Source organism: Pseudophryne corroboree, chromosome 3 (assembly GCF_028390025.1).
Source record: "Pseudophryne corroboree isolate aPseCor3 chromosome 3, aPseCor3.hap2, whole genome shotgun sequence".
Classification (NCBI taxonomy): Eukaryota; Metazoa; Chordata; class Amphibia; order Anura; family Myobatrachidae; genus Pseudophryne; species Pseudophryne corroboree.
The window spans coordinates 500782763-500803080 of record NC_086446.1 but is presented as its reverse complement, the minus strand read 5'-3'; the positions used below and the strand labels follow the sequence as shown (position 1 = coordinate 500803080).

General features: G+C 48.3%; 1 protein-coding gene across 6 annotated transcripts in view; it reads left to right on the top strand.

The window, feature by feature from the left end:
* Positions 1-20318, top strand: part of B3GNTL1 (UDP-GlcNAc:betaGal beta-1,3-N-acetylglucosaminyltransferase like 1) — a 995378-nt gene that overhangs the window by 750006 nt on the left and 225054 nt on the right. The gene's annotated exons all lie outside the window — the stretch shown is intronic.

The following is a 20318-nucleotide window of genomic DNA, read 5'->3' as shown; positions in this document are numbered from 1 at the left end:
AATCGCCTCAGCCTGGATGTGCAGTGCTGGGTTGGCGTGGTCGGATTCCCTGACTGAAAATATTGATACCCTAGATAGGGACAGTATATTTTTGCCTATAGAGCATTTAAAAGATGCATTTTTATATATGCGTGATGCACAGCGGAATATTTGCCGACTGGCATCAAGTCTAAGCGCGTTGTCCATTTCTACCAGTAGAGGGTTATGGACACGTCAGTGGTCAGGTGATGCGTATTCCAAACGGCATTTGGAAGTATTGCTTTATTAAGGGAGGAGTTATTTGGGGTCGGTCTTTCAGACCTGGTGGCCACGGCAACAGCTGGGAATTCCACGTTTGTACCCCAGGTCGCCTCTCAACATGAGAAGACGCCGTATTATCAGGCACAGTCTTTTCGTGGACAAGCGGGCAAAAGGTTCCTCATTTCTGCCCCGTGACAGAGGGAGAGGAAAAAGGCTGCAGAAATCAGCCAGTTCCCAGGAACAGAAACCCTCTCCCGCCTCTGCCAAGCCCTCAGTATACGCTGGGGCTTTACAAGCAGAATCAGGCACGGTGGGGGGCCCGTCTCAATGAATTTCAGCGCGCAGTGGGCTCACTCGCAAGTAGACCCCTGGATCCTTCAGGTGATATCTCAGGGGTACAAATTAGAATTCGAGACGTCTCCCCCTCGCCGTTTCCTAAAGTCGGCTTTACCGATGTCTCCTTCTGACAGGGAGACAGTTTTGGAAGCCATTCACAAGCTGTATTCCCAGCAGGTGATAATCAAGATACCCCTCCTGCAACAGGGAACGGGGTATTATTCCACACTGTTGTGGTACCGAAGCCGGACGGCTCGGTGAGACCGATTCTAAATCTAAAATCTTTGAACACTTACGTACAGAGGTTCAAATTCAAGATTGAGTCACTCAGAGCAGTGATTGCGAACCTGGAAGAAGGGGACTACATGATGTCTCGGGACATCAAGGATGCTTACCTTCATGTCAAAATTTACCCTTCTTACCAAGGGTACCTCAGGTTTATGGTACAGAACTGTCACTATCAGTTCAGACGCTGCCGTATGGATGGTACACGGCACCCCGGGTCTTTACCAAGGTAATGGCCGAAATGATGATATTCCTTCGAAGGAAGTGAATTTTAGTTATCCCTTCCTTGGACAATTCCCTGATAAGGGTAAGATCCAGGGAACAGTTGGAGGTCGGTGTAGCACTATCTCAGGTAGTGTTGCGGCAGCACGATTGGATTCTCAATATTCCAAAATCGCACCTGGTTCCGACGACGTGTCTTCTGTTCCTAGGGATGATCCTGGACACAGTCCAGAAAAAGGTGTTTCTCCCGGAGGAGAAAGCCAGGGAGTTATCCGAGCTAGTCAGGAACCTCCTAAAACCGAGCCAAGTCTCAGTGCATCAATGCACAAGGGTTCTGGGTAAAATGGTGGCTTCCTACGAAGCAATCCCATTCGGCAGATTCCACGCAAGAACTTTCCAGTGGGACCTGCTGGACAAATGGTCCGGATCGCATCTTCAGATGCATCAGCGGATAACCCTGTCACCAAGGACAAGGGTGTCCCTCCTGTGGTGGTTGCAGAGTGCTCATCTTCTAGAGGGCCGCAGATTAGGCATTCAGGACTGGGTCCTGGTGACCACGGATGCCAGCCTGCGAGGCTGGGGAGCAGTCACACAGGGAAGGAATATCCAGGGCTTATGGTCAAGCCTGGAGACATCACTTCACATAAATATCCTGAAGCTAAGGGACATTTACAATGCTCTAAGCTTAGCAAGACCTCTGCTTCAAGGTCAGCCGGTGTTGATCCAGTCGGACAACATCACGGCAGTCACCCACGTAAACAGACAGGGTGGCACAAGAAGCAGGAGGGCAATGGCAGAAGCTGCAAGGATTCTTCGCTGGTCGGAAAATCATGTGATAGCACTGTCAGCAGTATTCATTCCGGGAGTGGACAACTGGGAAGCAGACTTCCTCAGCACGACCTCCACCCGGGAGAGTGGGGACTTCACCCAGATGTCTTCCACATGATTAAAAACTCGACAGGTATTGCGCCAGGTCCAGGGACCCTCAGGCAATAAGCTGTAGACGCTCTGGTAACACCGTGGGTGTACCAGTCAGGGTATGTGTTCCCTCCTCTGCCTCTCATACCCAAGGTACTGAGATTGATAAGATGGAGAGGAGTAAGCACTATATTCGTGGTTCCGGATTGGCCAAGAAGGACTTGGTAACCGGAACTTCAAGAGATGCTCACGGAGGATCCGTGGCCTCTACCTCTAAGAAGGGACCTGCTCCAGCAAGGACCCTGTCTGTTCCAAGACTTACCGCGGCTGCGTTTGACGGCATGGCGGTTGAACGCCGGATCCTGAAGGAAAAAAGGCATTCCGGATGAAGTCATCCCTATCCTGATCAAAGCCAGGAAGGATGTAACCGCAAAAACATTATCACCGCAATTGGCGAAAATATGTTGCGTGGTGCGAGGCCAGTAAGGCCCGACGGAGGAAATTCAACTGGGTCGATTCCTACATTTCCTGCAAACAGGAGTGTCTATGGGCCTGAAATTGGGGTCCATTAAGGTTCAAATTTCGGCCCTGTCAATTTTCTTCCAAAAAGAACTAGCTTCAGTCCCTGAAGTTCAGACGTTTGTAAAAGGGGTACTGCATATACAGCCTCCTTTTGTGCCTCCAGTGGCACTTTGGGATCTCAATGTAGTTTTGGGTTCCAAAAGTCACATTGGTTTGAACCACTTAAATCTGTGGAGTTAAAATATCTCACATGGAAAGTGGTCATGCTGTTGGCCCTGGCCTGGGCCAGGCGCGTGTCAGAATTGGCGGCTTTATCCTGAAAAAGCCCTTATCTGATTTTCCATTCGGACAGGGCGGAATTGAGGACTCGTCCTCAGTTTCTCCCCAAGGTGGTTTCAGCGTCTCACCTGAACCAACCTATTGGTGGTGCCTGCGGCTACTAGGGACTTGGAGGCCTTCAAGTTGCTAGACGTTGTCAGTGCCCTGAAAATATGTTTCCAGGACGGCTGGAGTCAGGAAATCTGACTCGCTGTTTATCCTGTGTGCACCCAACAAGCTGGGTGCTCCTGCTTCTAAGCAGACTATTGCTCGTTGGATTTGTAGTACAATTCAGCTTGCACATTCTGTGGCAGGCCTGCCACAGCCAAAAATCTGTAAATGCCCATTCCACAAGGAAGGTGGGCTCATCTTGGGCGGCTGCCCGAGGGGTCTCGGCTTTACAACTTTGCCGAGCAGCTACTTGGTCAGGAGCAAATACGTTTGTAAAATTCTACAAAATTGATATCCTGGCTGAGGAGGACCTGGAGTTCTCTCATTGGTGCTGCAGAGTCATCCGCACTCTCCCGCCCGTTTGGGAGCTTTGGTATAATCCCCATGGTCCTTACGGAGTCCCCAGCATCCACTTAGGACGTTAGAGAAAATAAGAATTTACTTACCGATAATTCTATTTCTCATAGTCCGTAGTGGATGCTGGGCGCCCATCCCAAGTGCGGATTGTCTGCAATACTTGTACATAGTTATTGTTACAAAAATCGGGTTATTATTGTTGTGAGCCATCTTTCAGAGGCTCCTCTGTTATCATGCTGTTAACTGGGTTCAGATCACAGGTTATACGGTGTGATTGGTGTGGCTGGTATGAGTCTTACCCGGGATTCAAAATCCTTCCTTATTGTGTACGCTCGTCCGGGCACAGTATCCTAACTGAGGCTTGGAGGAGGGTCATAGGGGGAGGAGCCAGTGCACACCAGATAGTCCTAAAGCTTTCTTTAGATGTGCCCAGTCTCCTGCGGAGCCGCTATTCCCCATGGTCCTTACGGAGTCCCCAGCATCCACTACGGACTATGAGAAATAGAATTATCGGTAAGTAAATTCTTATTTTTACACGGGTCCGCTTCATACTCGGATTCTCCCGTATGGCTCGGTTAACCCGAGCACGCCCGAACGTCATCATCCCGCTGTCGGATTCTCACGAGATTCGGATTCTATATAAGCAGCCGCGCGTCGCCGCCATTTTCACTCGTGCATTGGAAATGTTAGGGAGAGGACGTGGCTGGCGTCCTCTCAGTTTATTCATTGTTGATGCACATATTTGTGCTTGCTTATATCTTAATTGTGGGTACTGGGGAGCAACTGTATTATTAATATAGGAGGAGTACAGTGCAGAGTTTTGCTGATCAGTGACCACCAGTTTTATCCGTTCTCTGCCTGAAAAAAACGCTCCTTATCTGTGCTCAGTGTGCTGCATATATCTGTGCTCACACTGCTTAATTGTGGGGACTGGGGAGCAGCTGTATTATATAGGAGGAGTACAGTGCAGAGTTTTGCTGACAGTGACCACCAGTATACGTTGTCTGCCTGAAAAACACTCCATATCTGTGCTCAGTGTGCTGCATATATCTGTGCTCACACTGCTTTATTGTGGGAACTGGGGACCACCAGTATATTATATAGGAGGAGTACAGTGCAGAGTTTTGCTGACAGTGACCACCAGTATACGTTGTCTGCCTGAAAAACACTCCATATCTGTGCTCAGTGTGCTGCATATATCTGTGCTCACACTGCTTTATTGTGGGGACTGGGGACCAGCAGTATTATATAGGAGGAGTACAGTGCAGAGTTTTGCTAACCAGTGACCACCAGTATACTTTATCTGCCTGAAAAACACTCCATATCTGTGCTGCATTGTAGTATATAGTAGGAGTACAGTGCATAATTTTGCTGACCACCAGTAAATAATATATAGCATTACGGTACAGTAGGCCACTGCTGTACCTACCTCTGTGTCGTCAAGTATACTATCCATCCATACCTGTGGTGCATTTCAGTTTTGCAGTTTGCTGACCACCAGTATATAATATATAGCATTACGGTACAGTAGGCCACTGCTGTACCTTCCTCTGTGTCGTCAAGTATACTATCCATCCATACCTGTGGTGCATTTCAGTTTTGCACAGTTTGCTGACCACCAGTATATAATATATAGCAGTACGGTACAGTAGGCCACTGCTCTACCTACCTCTGTGTCGTCAAGTATACTATCCATCCATACCTGTGGTGCATTTCAGTTGTGCGCAGTATATAGTAGTAGGCTATTGCTATTGATACTGGCATATAATTCCACACATTAAAAAATGGAGAACAAAAATGTGGAGGTAAAAATAGGGAAAGATCAAGATCCACTTCCACCTCGTGCTGAAGCTGCTGCCACTAGTCATGGCTGAGACGATGAAATGCCATCAACGTCGTCTGCCAAGGCCGATGCCCAATGTCATAGTAGAGAGCATGTAAAATCCAAAAAACTAAAATTCAGTAAAATGACCCAAAAATCAAAATTGAAAGCGTCTGATGAGAAGCGTAAACTTGCCAATATGCCATTTACGACACGGAGTGGCAAGGAACGGCTGAGGCCCTGGCCTATGTTCATGGCTAGTGGTTCAGATTCACATGAGGATGGAAGCACTCATCCTCTCGCTAGAAAAATGAAAAGACTTAAGCTGGCAAAAGCACAGCAAAGAACTGTGCGTTCTTCTAAATCACAAATCCCCAAGGAGAGTCCAATTGTGTCGGTTGCGATGCCTGACCTTCCCAACACTGGACGGGAAGAGCTTGCGCCTTCCACCATTTGCACGCCCCCTGCAAGTGCTGGAAGGAGCACCCGCAGTCCAGTTCCTGATAGTCAAATTGAAGATGTCACTGTTGAAGTACACCAGGATGAGGATATGGGTGTTGCTGGCGCTGGGGAGGAAATTGACAAGGAGAATTCTGATGGTGAGGTGGTTTGTTTAAGTCAGGCACCCGGGGAGATACCTGTTGTCCGTGGGACGAATATGGCCATTGACATGCCTGGTCAAAATACAAAAAAAAAATCAGCTCTTCGGTGTGGAATTATTTAAACACAAATGCGGACAACAGGTGTCAAGCCGTGTGTTGCCTTTTTCAAGCTGTAATAAGTAGGGGTAAGGACGTTAACCACCTCGGAACATCCTCCCTTATACGTCACCTGCAGCGCATTCAACATAAGCCAGTGACAAGTTCAAAAACTTTGGATGACAGCGGAAGCAGTCCACTGACCACTAAATCCCTTCCTCTTGTAACCAAGCTCCTGCAAACCACACCACCAACTCCCCCAGTGTCAATTTCCACCTTACACTGGAAAGCCAATAGTCCTGCAGGCCATGTCACTGGCAAGTCTGACGAGTCCTCTCCTGCCTGGGATTCCTCCGATGCATCCTTGAGTGTAACGCCTACTGCTGCTGGCGCTGCTGTTGCTGCTGCTGGGAGTCGATCGTCATCCCAGGGGGGAAGTCGGAAGACCACTTGTACTACTTCCAGTAAGCAATTGACTGTCCAACAGTCCTTTGCGAGGAAGATGAAATATCACAGCAGTCATCCTGCTGCAAAGCGGATAACTCAGGCCTTGGCAGCCTGGGCGGTGAGAAACGTGGTTCCGGTATCCACCGTTAATTCAGAGGCAACTAGAGACTTGATTGATGTACTGTGTCCCCGGTACCAAATACCATCTAGGTTCCATTTCTCTAGGCAGGCGATACCGAAAATGTACACAGACGTCAGAAAAAGAGTCACCAGTGTCCTAAAAAATGCAGTTGTACCCAATGTCCGCTTAACCACGGACATGTGGACAAGTGGAGCAGGGCAGACTCAGGACTATATGACTGTGACAGCCCACTGGGTAGATGTATTGCCTCCCGCAGCAAGAGCAGCAGCGGCGGCACCAGTAGCAGCATCTCGCAAACGCCAACTCGTTCCTAGGCAGGCTACGCTTTGTATCACCGCTTTCCATAAGAGGCACACAGCTGACAACCTCTTACGGAAACTGAGGAACATCATCGCAGAATGGCTTACCCCAATTGGACTCTCCTGGGGATTTGTGACATCGGACAACGCCACCAATATTGTGCGTGCATTACATCTGGGCAAATTCCAGCACGTCCCATGTTTTGCACATACATTGAATTTGGTGGTGCAGAATCATTTAAAAAACGAAAGGGGCGTGCAAGAGATGCTGTCGGTGGCCCGAAGAATTGCGGGCCACTTTCGGCATTCAGCCACCGCGTGCCGAAGACTGGAGCACCACCAAACATTCCTGAACCTGCCCTGCCATCATCTGAAGCAAGAGGTGGTAACGAGGTGGAATTCAACCCTCTATATGCTTCAGAGGATGGAGGAGCAGCAAAAGGCCATTCAAGCCTATACATCTGCCCACGATATAGGCAAAGGAGGGGGAATGCACCTGACTCAAGCGCAGTGGAGAATGATTTCAACGTTGTGCAAGGTTCTGCAACCCTTTGAACTTGCCACACGTGAAGTCAGTTCAGACACTGCCAGCCTGAGTCAGGTCATTCCCCTCATCAGGCTTTTGCAGAAGAAGCTGGAGACATTGAAGGAGGAGCTAAAACAGAGCGATTCCGCTAGGCATGTGGTTCTTGTGGATGGAGCCCTTTATTCGCTTAACCAGGATTCACGGGTGGTCAATCCGTTGAAATCAGAGCACTTCATTTTGGCCACCGTGCTCGATCCTAGATTTAATACCTACGTTGTATCTCTCTTTCCAGCAGACACAAGTCTGCAGAGGTTCAAAGACCTGCTGGTGAGAAAATTGTCAAGTCAAGCGGAACGTGACCCGTCAACATCTCCTCCTTCACATTCTCCCGCAACTGGGGGTGCGAGGAAAAGGCTAAGAATTCCGAGCCCACCCGCTGGCGATGATGCAGGGCAGTCTGGAGCGAGTGCTGACATCTGGTCCGGACTGAAGGACCTGCCATCGATTACTGACATGTCGTCTACTGTCACTGCATATGATTCTGTCACCATTGAAAGAATGGTGGAGGATTATATGAGTGACCGCATCCAAGTAGGCACGTCAGACGGACGTCACGACACGTCAGTACGTATACTGGCAGGAAAAAGGCAATTTGGAGGCCCTTGCACAAACTGGCTTTATTCTACCTAAGTTGCCCTCCCTCCAGTGTGTACTCCGAAAGAGTGTTTAGTGCAGCGGCTCACCTTGTCAGCAATCGGTGTACGAGGTTACTTCCAGAAAATGTGGAGAAGATGATGTTCATCAAAATGAATTATAATCAATTCCTCCGTGGAGACATTCACCAGCAGCAATTGCCTCCAGAAAGTACACAGGGATCTGAGATGGTGGATTCCAGTGGGGACGAATTAATAATCTGTGAGGAGGGGGATGTACACAGTGAAAGGGGTGAGGAATCGGAGGATGATGATGAGGTGGACATCTTGCCTCTGTAGAGCCAGTTTGTGCAAGGAGAGATTGATTGCTTCTTTTTTGGTGGGGGCCCAAACCAACCAGTCATTTCAGTCACAGTCGTGTGGCAGACCCTGTCGCTGAAATTATGGGTTCGTTAAAGTGTGCATGTCCTGTTTATACAACATAAGGGTGGGTGGGAGGGCCCAAGGACAATTCCATCTTGCACCTCTTTTTTCTTTCATTTTTCTTTGCATCATGTGCTGTTTGGGGACAATTTTTTTGAAGTGCCATCCTGCCTGACACTGCAGTGCCACTCCTAGATGGGCCAGGTGTTTGTGTAGGCCACTTGTGTCGCTTAGCTTAGTCACACAGCGACCTTGGTGCGCCTCTTTTTTTCTTTGCATCATGTGCTGTTTGGGGACAATTTTTTTGAAGTGCCATCCTGCCTGACACTGCAGTGCCACTCCTAGATGGGCCAGGTGTTTGTGTCGGCCACTTGTGTCGCTTAGCTTAGTCACACAGCGACCTTGGTGCGCCTCTTTTTTTCTTTGCATCATGTGCTGTTTGGGGACTATTTTTTTGAAGTGCCATCCTGCCTGACACTGCAGTGCCACTCCTAGATGGGCCAGGTGTTTGTGTCGGCCAATTGTGTCGCTTAGCTTAGTCACACAGCAACCTTGGTGCGCCTCTTTTTTTCTTTGCATCATGTGCTGTTTGGGGACTATGTTTTTGAAGTGCCATCCTGTCTGACACTGCAGTGCCACTCCTAGATGGGCCAGGTGTTTGTGTCGGCAACTTGGGTCGCTTAGCTTAGCCATCCAGCGACCTCGGTGCAAATTTTAGGACTAAAAATAATATTGTGAGGTGTGAGGTGTTCAGAATAGACTGAAAATGAGTGTAAATTATGGTTATTGAGGTTAATAATACTGTGGGATCAAAATGATCCCCAAATTCTATGATTTAAGCGGTTTTTGAGGGTTTTTTGTAAAAAAACACCCGAATCCAAAACACACCCGAATCCGACAAAAAAATTTCATGGAGGTTTTGCCAAAACGCGTTCGAATCCATATCACGGCCGCTGAACCGAATCCAAAACCAAAACACAAAACCTGAAAAATGTCCGGTGCACATCACTAATATATATATGTGATGGACCTTGTACTAGGCGATCCCATAGTTGGGGTTGGGATGGTTATGGACGGGATGCTAGCAGTCAGAATACTGACTGCGACATCCCGATGATCAAAATCCCAGTATACTTACCTTCCCCAAATGGCCCCCTAGTACTCCCGGTTTGCAGACTGAACCTAAACCCCCCCCCCCCCCCCCACACACCACCCCGCAGCCTAATCCTAACCCTCCCCGGTGGTGCCTGACCCTCTCTCCCACTCCCCGCAGCCTAACCCTCCCCGGAGGTGCCTAACCCTCCCCGGAGGTGCCTAACCCCCCCCCCCCTCCCCGCAGCCTAACCCTCCCCGAGGGTGCCTAACCCTCCCCGCAGCCTAAATCTAACTCTCCACTTCCCATGCAGCCTTACCCTGCCTGGGGGTGTCTAACCCTAATTCCCCACTCCCCGCAAACTAACCCTAATCTCTCCGGGCTCCAGCCTAACCCTAATCCTCCCCCCCACCCCCCCATCCCTTGTGGACTACCTCTCCTGCGGCCCTGCAGTGTAGCGATCGGGATTTCGGGTGTCCGGATGCCCGTGACGGGATTGTGATCCCTGTTGGGATTTCGGCGCCGTCATTCTGTTACGTGTCGGGATTCCAGCGTTGGTATTTTGAGAGCTGAGATCCTGACCGTAGGGATCCTAACCAGATCCCCATAATTGACAGGAGAAGAGGACAGGGGCAGGACTTTTAGAGGCAATGGAGACGCCTGCCTTCAGGGCTAAGCCCTGATGGGGGCACCTGCATGTACAGCCGCACCTGTGTGGTTCACAATGGGTTCCAAGACACCCAGCACTAATAAGCTTCAAGGGATCCGTAGATAGAAGTAATGTGTGAACAGATGCAATCATTTTATTTCTTCCTAATCGGACAGGCTTTAATTGGAGCCCTTGTCATGGCGATTAAAATTGATATATTTAAGTGTACGTGTGTGTATATATCTATATCTATCTATATATATATATATATATATATATATGTGTGTGTGTGACAATAAGGATTCTTCAATTTCGGGGAAAGACCACATATTTAAATAAATATGCCCATATAAATATTAATAAGGTAAGGTCTCTCTTTTCTTATATAGAGAGATTTCACATTCATGACATAACTGTGACCAGTATGCTCTGTATTGGGGGGTTTCACATTTATCATCATTACGTGCCATTTTAATTTTTTGTCATGTTAGTCAAGTTAACAAGAAGTATTTCCTTTTGTTCATTTGTTCACACCCCCTGCGGCGACAGACAATATTCCCTTCATAAATGTCAGCTCCAGGCCCATGTGGACCTTAATCTGGCACTGATTTAGAGTACATGGTTACTGTTGTTTGCAATATGCATGTTACAGTATATGTGTGTTTCTGATGTAGATAACTGTCACCATACCCATCTACGGGGGTAATTCTGAGTTGATCGCAGCATGAACTTTGTTAGCAGTTGGGCAAAACCATGGCCCTCATTCCGAGTTGTTCGCTCGCAAGCTGCTTTTAGCAGCTTTGCACACGCTAAGTCGCCGCCTAGTGGGAGTGAATCTTAGCTTTGCAGAATTGCGAACGAAAGATTGGCATAATTGCTAATAGAAATTTCTTTGCAGTTTCTGAGTAGCTCGGGACTTACTCTGCCACTGCGATCAGTTCAGTCAGTTTCGTTCCTGGTTTGACGTCACAAACACTCCCAGCGTTCGCCCAGACATTCCCCCGTTTCTCCAGCCACTCCCGCGTTTTTCCCAGAAACGTCAGCGTTTTTTCGCACACACCCATAAAACGGCCAGTTTCCGCCCAGAAACACCCACTTCCTGTCAATCACACTCCAATCACCAGAACGAAGAAATTTCTTCGTTAAGCCGTGAGTGAAATACCTAACTTTTCGGCAAATTTACTTGGCACAGACGCACTGCGAACATTGCGCATGCGCAGTTTGCGACAAATCGCTAACGAGCGAACAACTCGGAATGACGGCCCATGTGCACTGCAGGGGAGGCAGATATAACATTTGCAGAGAGAGTTAGATTTGGGTGGGGTGTGTTGAATCTGCAATCTAATTTGCAGTGTAAAAATAAAGCAGCCAGTATTTACCCTGCACAGAAACAAAATAACCCACCCAAATCTAACTCTCTCTGCACATGTTATATCTGCCTCCCCTGCAGTGCACATGGTTTTGCCCAACTGCTAACAAAGTTCCTGCAGCGATCAACTCAGAATTACCCCCTACATTTCTACTTGTTCTATTACCATCTCTCAGAAGGCTACTTATTGTTTTTCTTCTTTCCATACCTTGCCTTTAAAACAATATAATAGTTTCTAAAATGCTAGTAAACAGGTAGTAAAACCATATAACATGTTCTAGTGGTCAGAAGGTATCCAAACTAGCTCTCCATATACTGTGTGTTATGATATTTTATGTGCAGTTGGGCTTGTACTGATTATTAAGCACTTGCGTATTTATAATGTGTGTGGTGCACACAAGTCCAAGGGGGCCCGCCCTGCACCCATTATTTTTAATACAGAAGAAATGCTGCAGAAAACACTTTCCCAGTGTTTCTCACATGGACAGTGGGAAAATCACTGGGAAAATGGCTGCACCACCATTTTCCCGACAATCTGCGCATGCGCTGTAGACTCTGGGACAGTGCTAGGGTCCAGAAATACAGCTCTGCTAGCTCGAGAGGAGGGGCCCAGACAGAGCCTATACACAGGCCTCCTCCTCTCTAGAAATGCCACTGTTATCAAGTGTAGTAGCAGCGCTTGCCACGGGCTAGCAGGCTTTTTACCCGGGGCACAGCTGTTCTGAGGGCGCTGCCGTGGCAAGAGCCGTTACTGGTGCACCTGACATCATCGCGCACGTCATTGTGGGAGCGATTGCAGACGCTAGAGGTCATAATTGACCTCTAATGTCTGTGCAGTGTACAGCGCTATGGGAGAGACGTCATGTCGTCTCTCCCATAGAGCCAAGGAGCGGCGGCCAGAGACAGAGGATAGCAGCAGCGGTCGGGAAGCAGGAGCGTGGCTGGTATTTTTTTTAAAAATTTATGCAAGCGTCACTACTGGGGGCACATTTACAGGGGGGCACAGCTACTGGGGCAAAACTACAGGGAGCCCATTTACAGGGGGCACAACTACTGTGGACAAAACTACTGGGGGCAAATCTACTGGGGGCACAGCTACAAGGGCAAAACTACAGGGGACACAGCTACTGAGGGCAAAACTACAGGGGGCACAACTACTGAGGGCACAGCTACAGGGGGCACAACTGTGGCCACGCCCCTTCCCTATGACCTATGAAGCCATGCCCCTCATTTTTTGCGCACGCCTACGGTGCTCACTAACCCTGTTTTATATATTAGGGGGGGCAATGGAAACTTTCACCCTGGGCGCCACATGGTCTAGAACCGGTCCTGATCAAGTCTATCTTAATGGCAAAGCTGCTCATGTACACTGCAGTTGTGTGCTAATTATACAAAATTGCAGTGTGTATGTGCCCAAAAAAAAATCCATCAGGTGTCAGTCAGGGCCGGATCTAGGGGGGGGTGAAGGGGGCGACCGCCCCCCCCTAACACAGTCATAGCCACGCCCATTTTGAGCAGAAGAGAGCTCTCCGGGGAGAGCCTGAGGCAGAACGATGTGCTGCAGCTTATACCACAGCAGCACAGAGTAGCCAGGAGAGCAAGGGTTACAGAGCATTTGCCCCTCACTTGCTGGTGTGTGGGTACTAGGTCTAATAAATACAATTACCTCATACCACAGTCACATGTACATAGAACAATCACAAAGCTCTATCTCAGTCTCACTTAAAAAGTTCAGTCAGAATTGAGAGAGGAGGAGTTAGGATTGCAGATGGGAGGAGTTGGGACTGTAGAGGGAGGGGTCAAGTTTAAACAGTAAACCGCCCCCCCCTAAAGAAAACTCTAGATCCATCTCTGGTGTCAGTTAAGATAGAGAATACATTTTGACTACCTCCACTGATGCTAATGGCATCTTGCAGATCCATGCGCTTGGTCCGAGTGCTGAATTGCTGAGCTTTTCATCAAGTTGCTTTTTTTTCTTCCTGTCATCTAATTAGTCTTGCCCCTAGTTCAGCCTTATATGTACCCTCTGACCTTACCGATACAGGTTGCGTATCGCTTATCCAAAACTCAAAATCCCATTTTTGGTTCCCCTTCTGACAAAATGATATATATATTATGTGTATTTATCGATATATGGATATATAATATAATAAATATATATATATATATATATATATATATATATATATATATAGATATGTGTCATTATCTCAGTAGGGGACCCAAAAATGTGGGATTTTGGATAAGGGATACTCAACCTGTACTTGTATGTGAAAAAAATAACCTAGTGATAGTGGGTGAAAGACTAACCTTTTTTCTTAACATGCACAAGACAAAAATCATTCAAATTTGCAAACAAATTCAAGGGTTTTCATCAGACTTCAAATTACACACATTGCTATATAGTAACTCATTATCATCTTTGTCCCATACACCTCTTCACTCATCTACCTAGATGACAGGGACTAAGGGGGTCATTCCGAGTTGTTCGCTAGCTGCCGTTGTTCGCTGTGTAGGGATTAGTGAAAAAAACGGCTAATCTGCGCATGAGTATGCACCGCAATGTCCTTTGTGGTTTTCCACTGGTTCTAGCAACAATTCCAAGCGCACAGCCGATCGCAAGGAGATTGACATGAAGTGGGCGTTTCTGGGTGGCAACTGACCGTTTTCAGGGAGTGTTTGGCAAAACGCAGGCATCGCTGGCCGTTCGCTGGGCGGGTGTGTGACATCAAAAGCCGTCCCTCCATCATTAGATTCAACGCACACGAATAGTAACTACAGAGCTGGTCTTGTTTTGCACAAAAAGATTTTGCAGGCGCTGTGCTGCACAAGCGTTCGCACTTCTGCAAAGCGATAATACACTCCCCAGTGGGCGGTGACAACGCATTTGCACTGCTGCTAAAAGCTGCTAGCGAGCGACCAACTCGGAATGACCCCCTAAGCTCAATGTCTTAGGCTTTTGCTAGGCACACACATTAGTAAAGTGTTTAAAGACTTTAGGATCAATTTGAAGCTTGAGCTACAACCCTGCATCAGCGCTGTCCAGAACAGATAGATGCCTCTATAGGGTTACCACCTTTTAATCTTTAAAAATAAGATTTTACTTACCGATAAATCTATTTCTCGTAGTCCGTAGTGGATGCTGGGACTCCGTAAGGACCATGGGGAATAGCGGCTCCGCAGGAGACAGGGCACAAGAATAAAAGCTTTAGGATCAGGTGGTGTGCACTGGCTCCTCCCCCTATGACCCTCCTCCAAGCCTCAGTTAGGATACTGTGCCCGGACGAGCGTACATAATAAGGAAGGATATTGAATCCCGGGTAAGACTCATACCAGCCACACCAATCACACCGTACAACTCGTGATCTGAACCCAGTTAACAGTATGATAACAACGAAGGAGCCTCTGAAAAGATGGCTCACAACAACAATAACCCGATTTTGTTAACAATAACTATGTACAAGTATTGCAGACAATCCGCACTTGGGATGGGCGCCCAGCATCCACTACGGACTACGAGAAATAGATTTATCGGTAAGTAAAATCTTATTTTCTCTGACGTCCTAGTGGATGCTGGGACTCCGTAAGGACCATGGGGATTATACCAAAGCTCCCAAACGGGCGGGAGAGTGCGGATGACTCTGCAGCACCGAATGAGAGAACTCCAGGTCCTCCTCAGCCAGGGTATCAAATTTGTAGAATTTAGCAAACGTGTTTGCCCCTGACCAAGTAGCTGCTCGGCAAAATTGTAAAGCCGAGACCCCTCGGGCAGCCGCCCAAGATGAGCCCACTTTCCTTGTGGAATGGGCTTTTACAGATTTAGGCTGTGGCAGGCCTGCCACAGAATGTGCAAGCTGAATTGTACTACAAATCCAACGAGCAATAGTCTGCTTAGAAGCAGGAGCACCCAGCTTGTTGGGTGCATACAGGATAAACAGCGAGTCAGACTTTCTGACTCCAGCCGTCCTGGAAACATATATTTTCAGGGCCCTGGCAACGTCAAGTAACTTGGAGTCCTCCAAGTCCCTAGTAGCCGCAGGCACCACAATAGGTTGGTTCATGTGAAAAGCAGAAACCACCTTAGGGAGAAATTGAGGACGAGTCCTCAATTCTGCACTGTCAGAATGAAAAATTAAGTAAGGGCTTTTATATGATAAAGCCGCCAATTCTGACACACGCCTGGCTGAAGCCAGGGCTAACAGCATCGTCACCTTCCATGTGAGATATTTTAAGTCCACAGTGGTGAGTGGTTCAAACCAATGTGACTTAAGGAACCTCAAAACAACATTTAGATCCCAAGGTGCCACTGGATTCACAAAAGGAGGTTGTATATGCAGTACCCCTTTTACAAATGTCTGAACTTCAGGTACTGAAGCCAGTTCTTTCTGGAAGAAAATCGACAGGGCCGAAATTTGAACCTTAATGGACCCTAATTTTAGGCCCATAGACAGTCCTGTTTGCAGGAAATGGAGGAAACGACCCAGTTGAAATTCCTCTGTAGGGGCCTTCTTGGCCTCACACCACGCAACATATTTTCGCCAAATGCGGTGATAATGTTTTGCGGTTACATCCTTCCTGGCTTTGACCAGGGTAGGGATGACTTCATCTGGAATGCCTTTTTCCTTCAGGATCCGGCGTTCAACCGCCATGCCGTCAAACGCAGCCGCGGTAAGTCTTGGAACAGACAAGGCCCCTGCTGGAGCAGGTCCTTTCTTAGAGGTAGAGACCACGGGTCTTCCGTGAGCATCTCCTGAAGTTCCGGGTACCAAGTCCTTCTTGGCCAATCCGGAACCACGAGTATCGTTCTTACTCCTCTCCTTCTTATGATTCTCAGTACTTTTGGTATGAGAGGCAGAGGAGGGAACACATACACTGACTGGTACACCCACGGTGTCACCAGAGCGTCCACCGCTATTGCCTGAGGGTCCCTTGACCTGGCGCAATATCTGTCTAATTTTTTGTTTAGACGTGACGCCATCATGTCCACCTTTGGTTTTTCCCAACGGTTTACAATCAGGTGGAAGACTTCTGGGTGAAGTCCCCACTCTCCCGGGTGAAGGTCGTGTCTGCTGAGGAAGTCTGCTTCCCAGTTGTCCACTCCCGGAATGAACACTGCTGACAGAGCTATCACATGATTTTCCGCCCAGCGAAGAATCCTTGCAGCCTCTGTCATTGCCCTCCTGCTTCTCGTGCCGCCCTGTCTGTTTACGTGGGCGACTGACGTGATGTTGTCCGATTGGATCAATACCGCCTGACCCTGAAGCAGGGGTTTCGCTTGACTTAGGGCATTGTAAATGGCCCGTAGTTCCAGAATGTTTATATGAAGAGATGTTTCCATGCTTGACCACAAGCCCTGGAAGTTTTTTCCCTGTGTGACTGCTCCCCAGCCTCTCAGGCTTGCATCCGTGGTCACCAGGATCCAATCCTGAATGCCGAATCTGCGGCCCTCTAGAAGATGAGCACTCTGCAACCACCACAGGAGAGACACCCTTGTCTTTGGTGACAGGGTTATCCGCTGCTGCATCTGAAAATGCGAACCGGACCATTTGTCCAGTAGATCCCACTGAAACGTTCTTGCATGGAATCTTCCGAATGGAATTGCTTCGTAAGAAGCCACCATTTTTCCCAGGACCCTCGTGCACTGATGCACTGACACCTGGGCTGGTTTTAGGAGGTTCCTGACTAGCTCGGATAACTCCTTGGCCTTCTCCTCCGGGAGAAAAACCTTCTTCTGGACTGTGTCCAGAATCATTCCTAGGAACAGAAGACGTGTCGTTGGAATCAGCTGCGATTTTGGAATATTTAGGATCCACCCGTGCTGACGTAACACTTTCTGAGATAGTGCTACTCCGACTTCTAACTGTTCCCTGGACCTTGCCCTTATCAGGAGATCGTCCAAGTAAGGGATAATTAATACGCCTTTTCTTCGAAGAAGAATCATCATTTCGGCCATTACCTTGGTAAAGACCCGAGGTGCCGTGGACAACCCAAACGGCAGCGTCTGAAACTGATAATGACAGTCTTGTACTACAAACCTGAGATACCCTTGGTGAGAAGGGTAGATTGGGACGTGGAGATAAGCATCTTTGATGTCCAGAGACACCATATAGTCCCCTTCTTCCAGGTTCGCTATCACCGCTCTGAGTGATTCCATCTTGAATTTGAACCTTTTTATGTAAGTGTTCAAGGATTTCAGATTTAAAATTGGTCTCACCGAGCCGTCCGGCTTCGGTACCACAAACAGCGTGGAATAATACCCCTTTCCTTGTTGTAGGAGGGGTACCTTGATTATCACCTGCTGGGAATACAGCTTGTGAATGGCTTCCAGAACTGCCTCCCTGTCGGAGGGAGACTTTGGCAGAGCAGACTTCAGGAACCGGCGAGGGGGAAACGCCTCGAATTCCAGTTTGTACCCCTGCGATACTACCTGTAGAATCCAGGGATCCACTTGCGAGTGAGCCCACTGCGCGTTGAAATTCTTGAGACGGGCCCCCACCAAGTCTGAGTCTGCTTGTAAAGCCCCAGCGTCATGCTGAAGACTTGGCAGAAGCAGGGGAAGGCTTCTGATCCTGGGAAGCGGCTGCATGGTGCAGTCTTTTTCCCCTTCCTCTGCCCCGGGGCAGAAAGGAATGGCCTTTTGCTCGCTTGTATTTATGGGAACGAAAGGACTGAGTTTGAAAAGACGGTGTCTTTTTCTGTTGATGTGAAGTGACCTGGGGTAAGAAGGTGGACTTTCCAGCCGTTGCCGTGGCCACCAGGTCCGAAAGACCAGCCCCAAATAACTCCTCCCCTTTATACGGCAATACTTCCATATGTCGTTTGGAATCCGCATCCCCTGACCACTGACGCGTCCATAACGTTCTTCTGGCAGAGATGGACATAGCACTTACTCTTGATGCCAGGGTGCAAATATCCCTCTGTGCATCACGCATATATAGTAATGCATCCTTCAAATGCTCTATAGTTAACAATATATTGTCCCTATCCAGGGTATCAATATTTTCAGTCAGGGAATCCGACCACGCGACTCCAGCACTGCACATCCAGGCTGAAGCGATTGCTGGTCGCAGTATAACACCAGTATGTGTGTATATACTTTTTAGGATATTTTCCAGCCTTCTATCAGCTGGTTCTTTGAGGGTGGCCGTATCAGGAGACGGTAACGCTACTTGTTTAGATAAACTTGTGAGCGCCTTATCTACCCTAGGGGGTGTTTCCCAACGTGTCCTAACCTCTGATGGGAAAGGATATAGTGCCAATAATTTATTAGAAATTAGCAGTTTTTTGTCGGGAGAAACCCACGCTTTTATCACATACCTCATTCAATTCATCTGACTCAGGAAAAACTTTTGGTAGTTTCTCTGACGTCCTAGTGGATGCTGGGAACTCCGTAAGGACCATGGGGAATAGCGGCTCCGCAGGAGACAGGGCACATCTAAAGAAAGCTTTAGGATCACCTGGTGTGCACTGGCTCCTCCCCCCATGACCCTCCTCCAAGCCTCAGTTAGATTTTCTGTGCCCGACGAGAAGGGTGCACACTAGGGGCTCTCCTGAGCTCTTTGTGAAAGTTTTAGTTTAGGTTTATTATTTTCAGTGAGACCTGCTGGCAACAGGCTCACTGCATCGAGGGACTAAGGGGAGAAGAAGCGAACTCACCTGCGTGCAGAGTGGATTGGGCTTCTTAGGCTACTGGACATTAGCTCCAGAGGGACGATCACAGGTTCAGCCTGGATGGGTCACCGGAGCCGCGCCGCCGGCCCCCTTACAGAGCCAGAAGAGCGAAGAGGTCCGGAAAAATCGGCGGCAGAAGACTTTCCTGTCTTCAGATAAAGGTAGGCGCACAGCACCGCAGCTGTGCGCCATTGCTCTCAGCACACTTCACACTCCGGTCACTGAGGGTGCAGGGCGCTGGGGGGGCAGCGCCCTGAGACGCAATAAATCGATAGAAACCTTTTATGGCTAAAATAAATGCATCACATATAACTCCTGGGCTATATGGATGCATTTAACCCCTGCCAAAACATACAAGAAAACGGATGATAAGGACGCCGAGAAAGGGGCGGAACCTATCTCCTCAGCACACTGGCGCCATTTTCCCTCACAGCTCAGTTGGAGGGAAGCTCCCTGGCTCTCCCCTGCAGTCACTACACTACAGAAAGGGGTTAAAAAAGAGAGGGGGGCACAAATTAGGCGCAGTATAAACAATACAGCAGCTATAAAGGGAAAAACACTTATATAAGGTTATCCCTGTATATATATAGCGCTCTGGTGTGTGCTGGCAAACTCTCCCTCTGTCTCCCCAAAGGGCTAGTGGGGTCCTGTCCTCTATCAGAGCATTCCCTGTGTGTGTGCTGTGTGTCGGTACGTTTGTGTCGACATGTATGAGGAGAAAAATGATGAGGAGACGGAGTAGAGTGTCTGTAATAGTGTTGTCACCCCCTAGGGGGTCGACACCTGAGTGGATGTACTGTTGAAATTGCGTGACAGTGTCAGCTTTGTATAAAAGACAGTGGTTGACATGAGACAGCCGGCTACTCAGCTTGTGCATGTCCAGACGTCTCATACAGGGGCTCTAAAGCGCCCGTTACCTCAGATACAGACGCCGACACGGATACTGACTCCTGTGTCGACGGTGAAGAGACAACCGTGATTTCCAATAGGGCCACACATTGCATGATTGAGGCAATGGAAAAAGTTTACACTCTTCTGATAATATAAATACCACCAAAAAAAAAGGGGTATTATGTTTGGTGAGGAAAAACTTCCTGTAGTTTTCCTGAATCTGAGAAATAAAATGAGGTGTGTGATGATGCGTGGGTTTCCCCCCG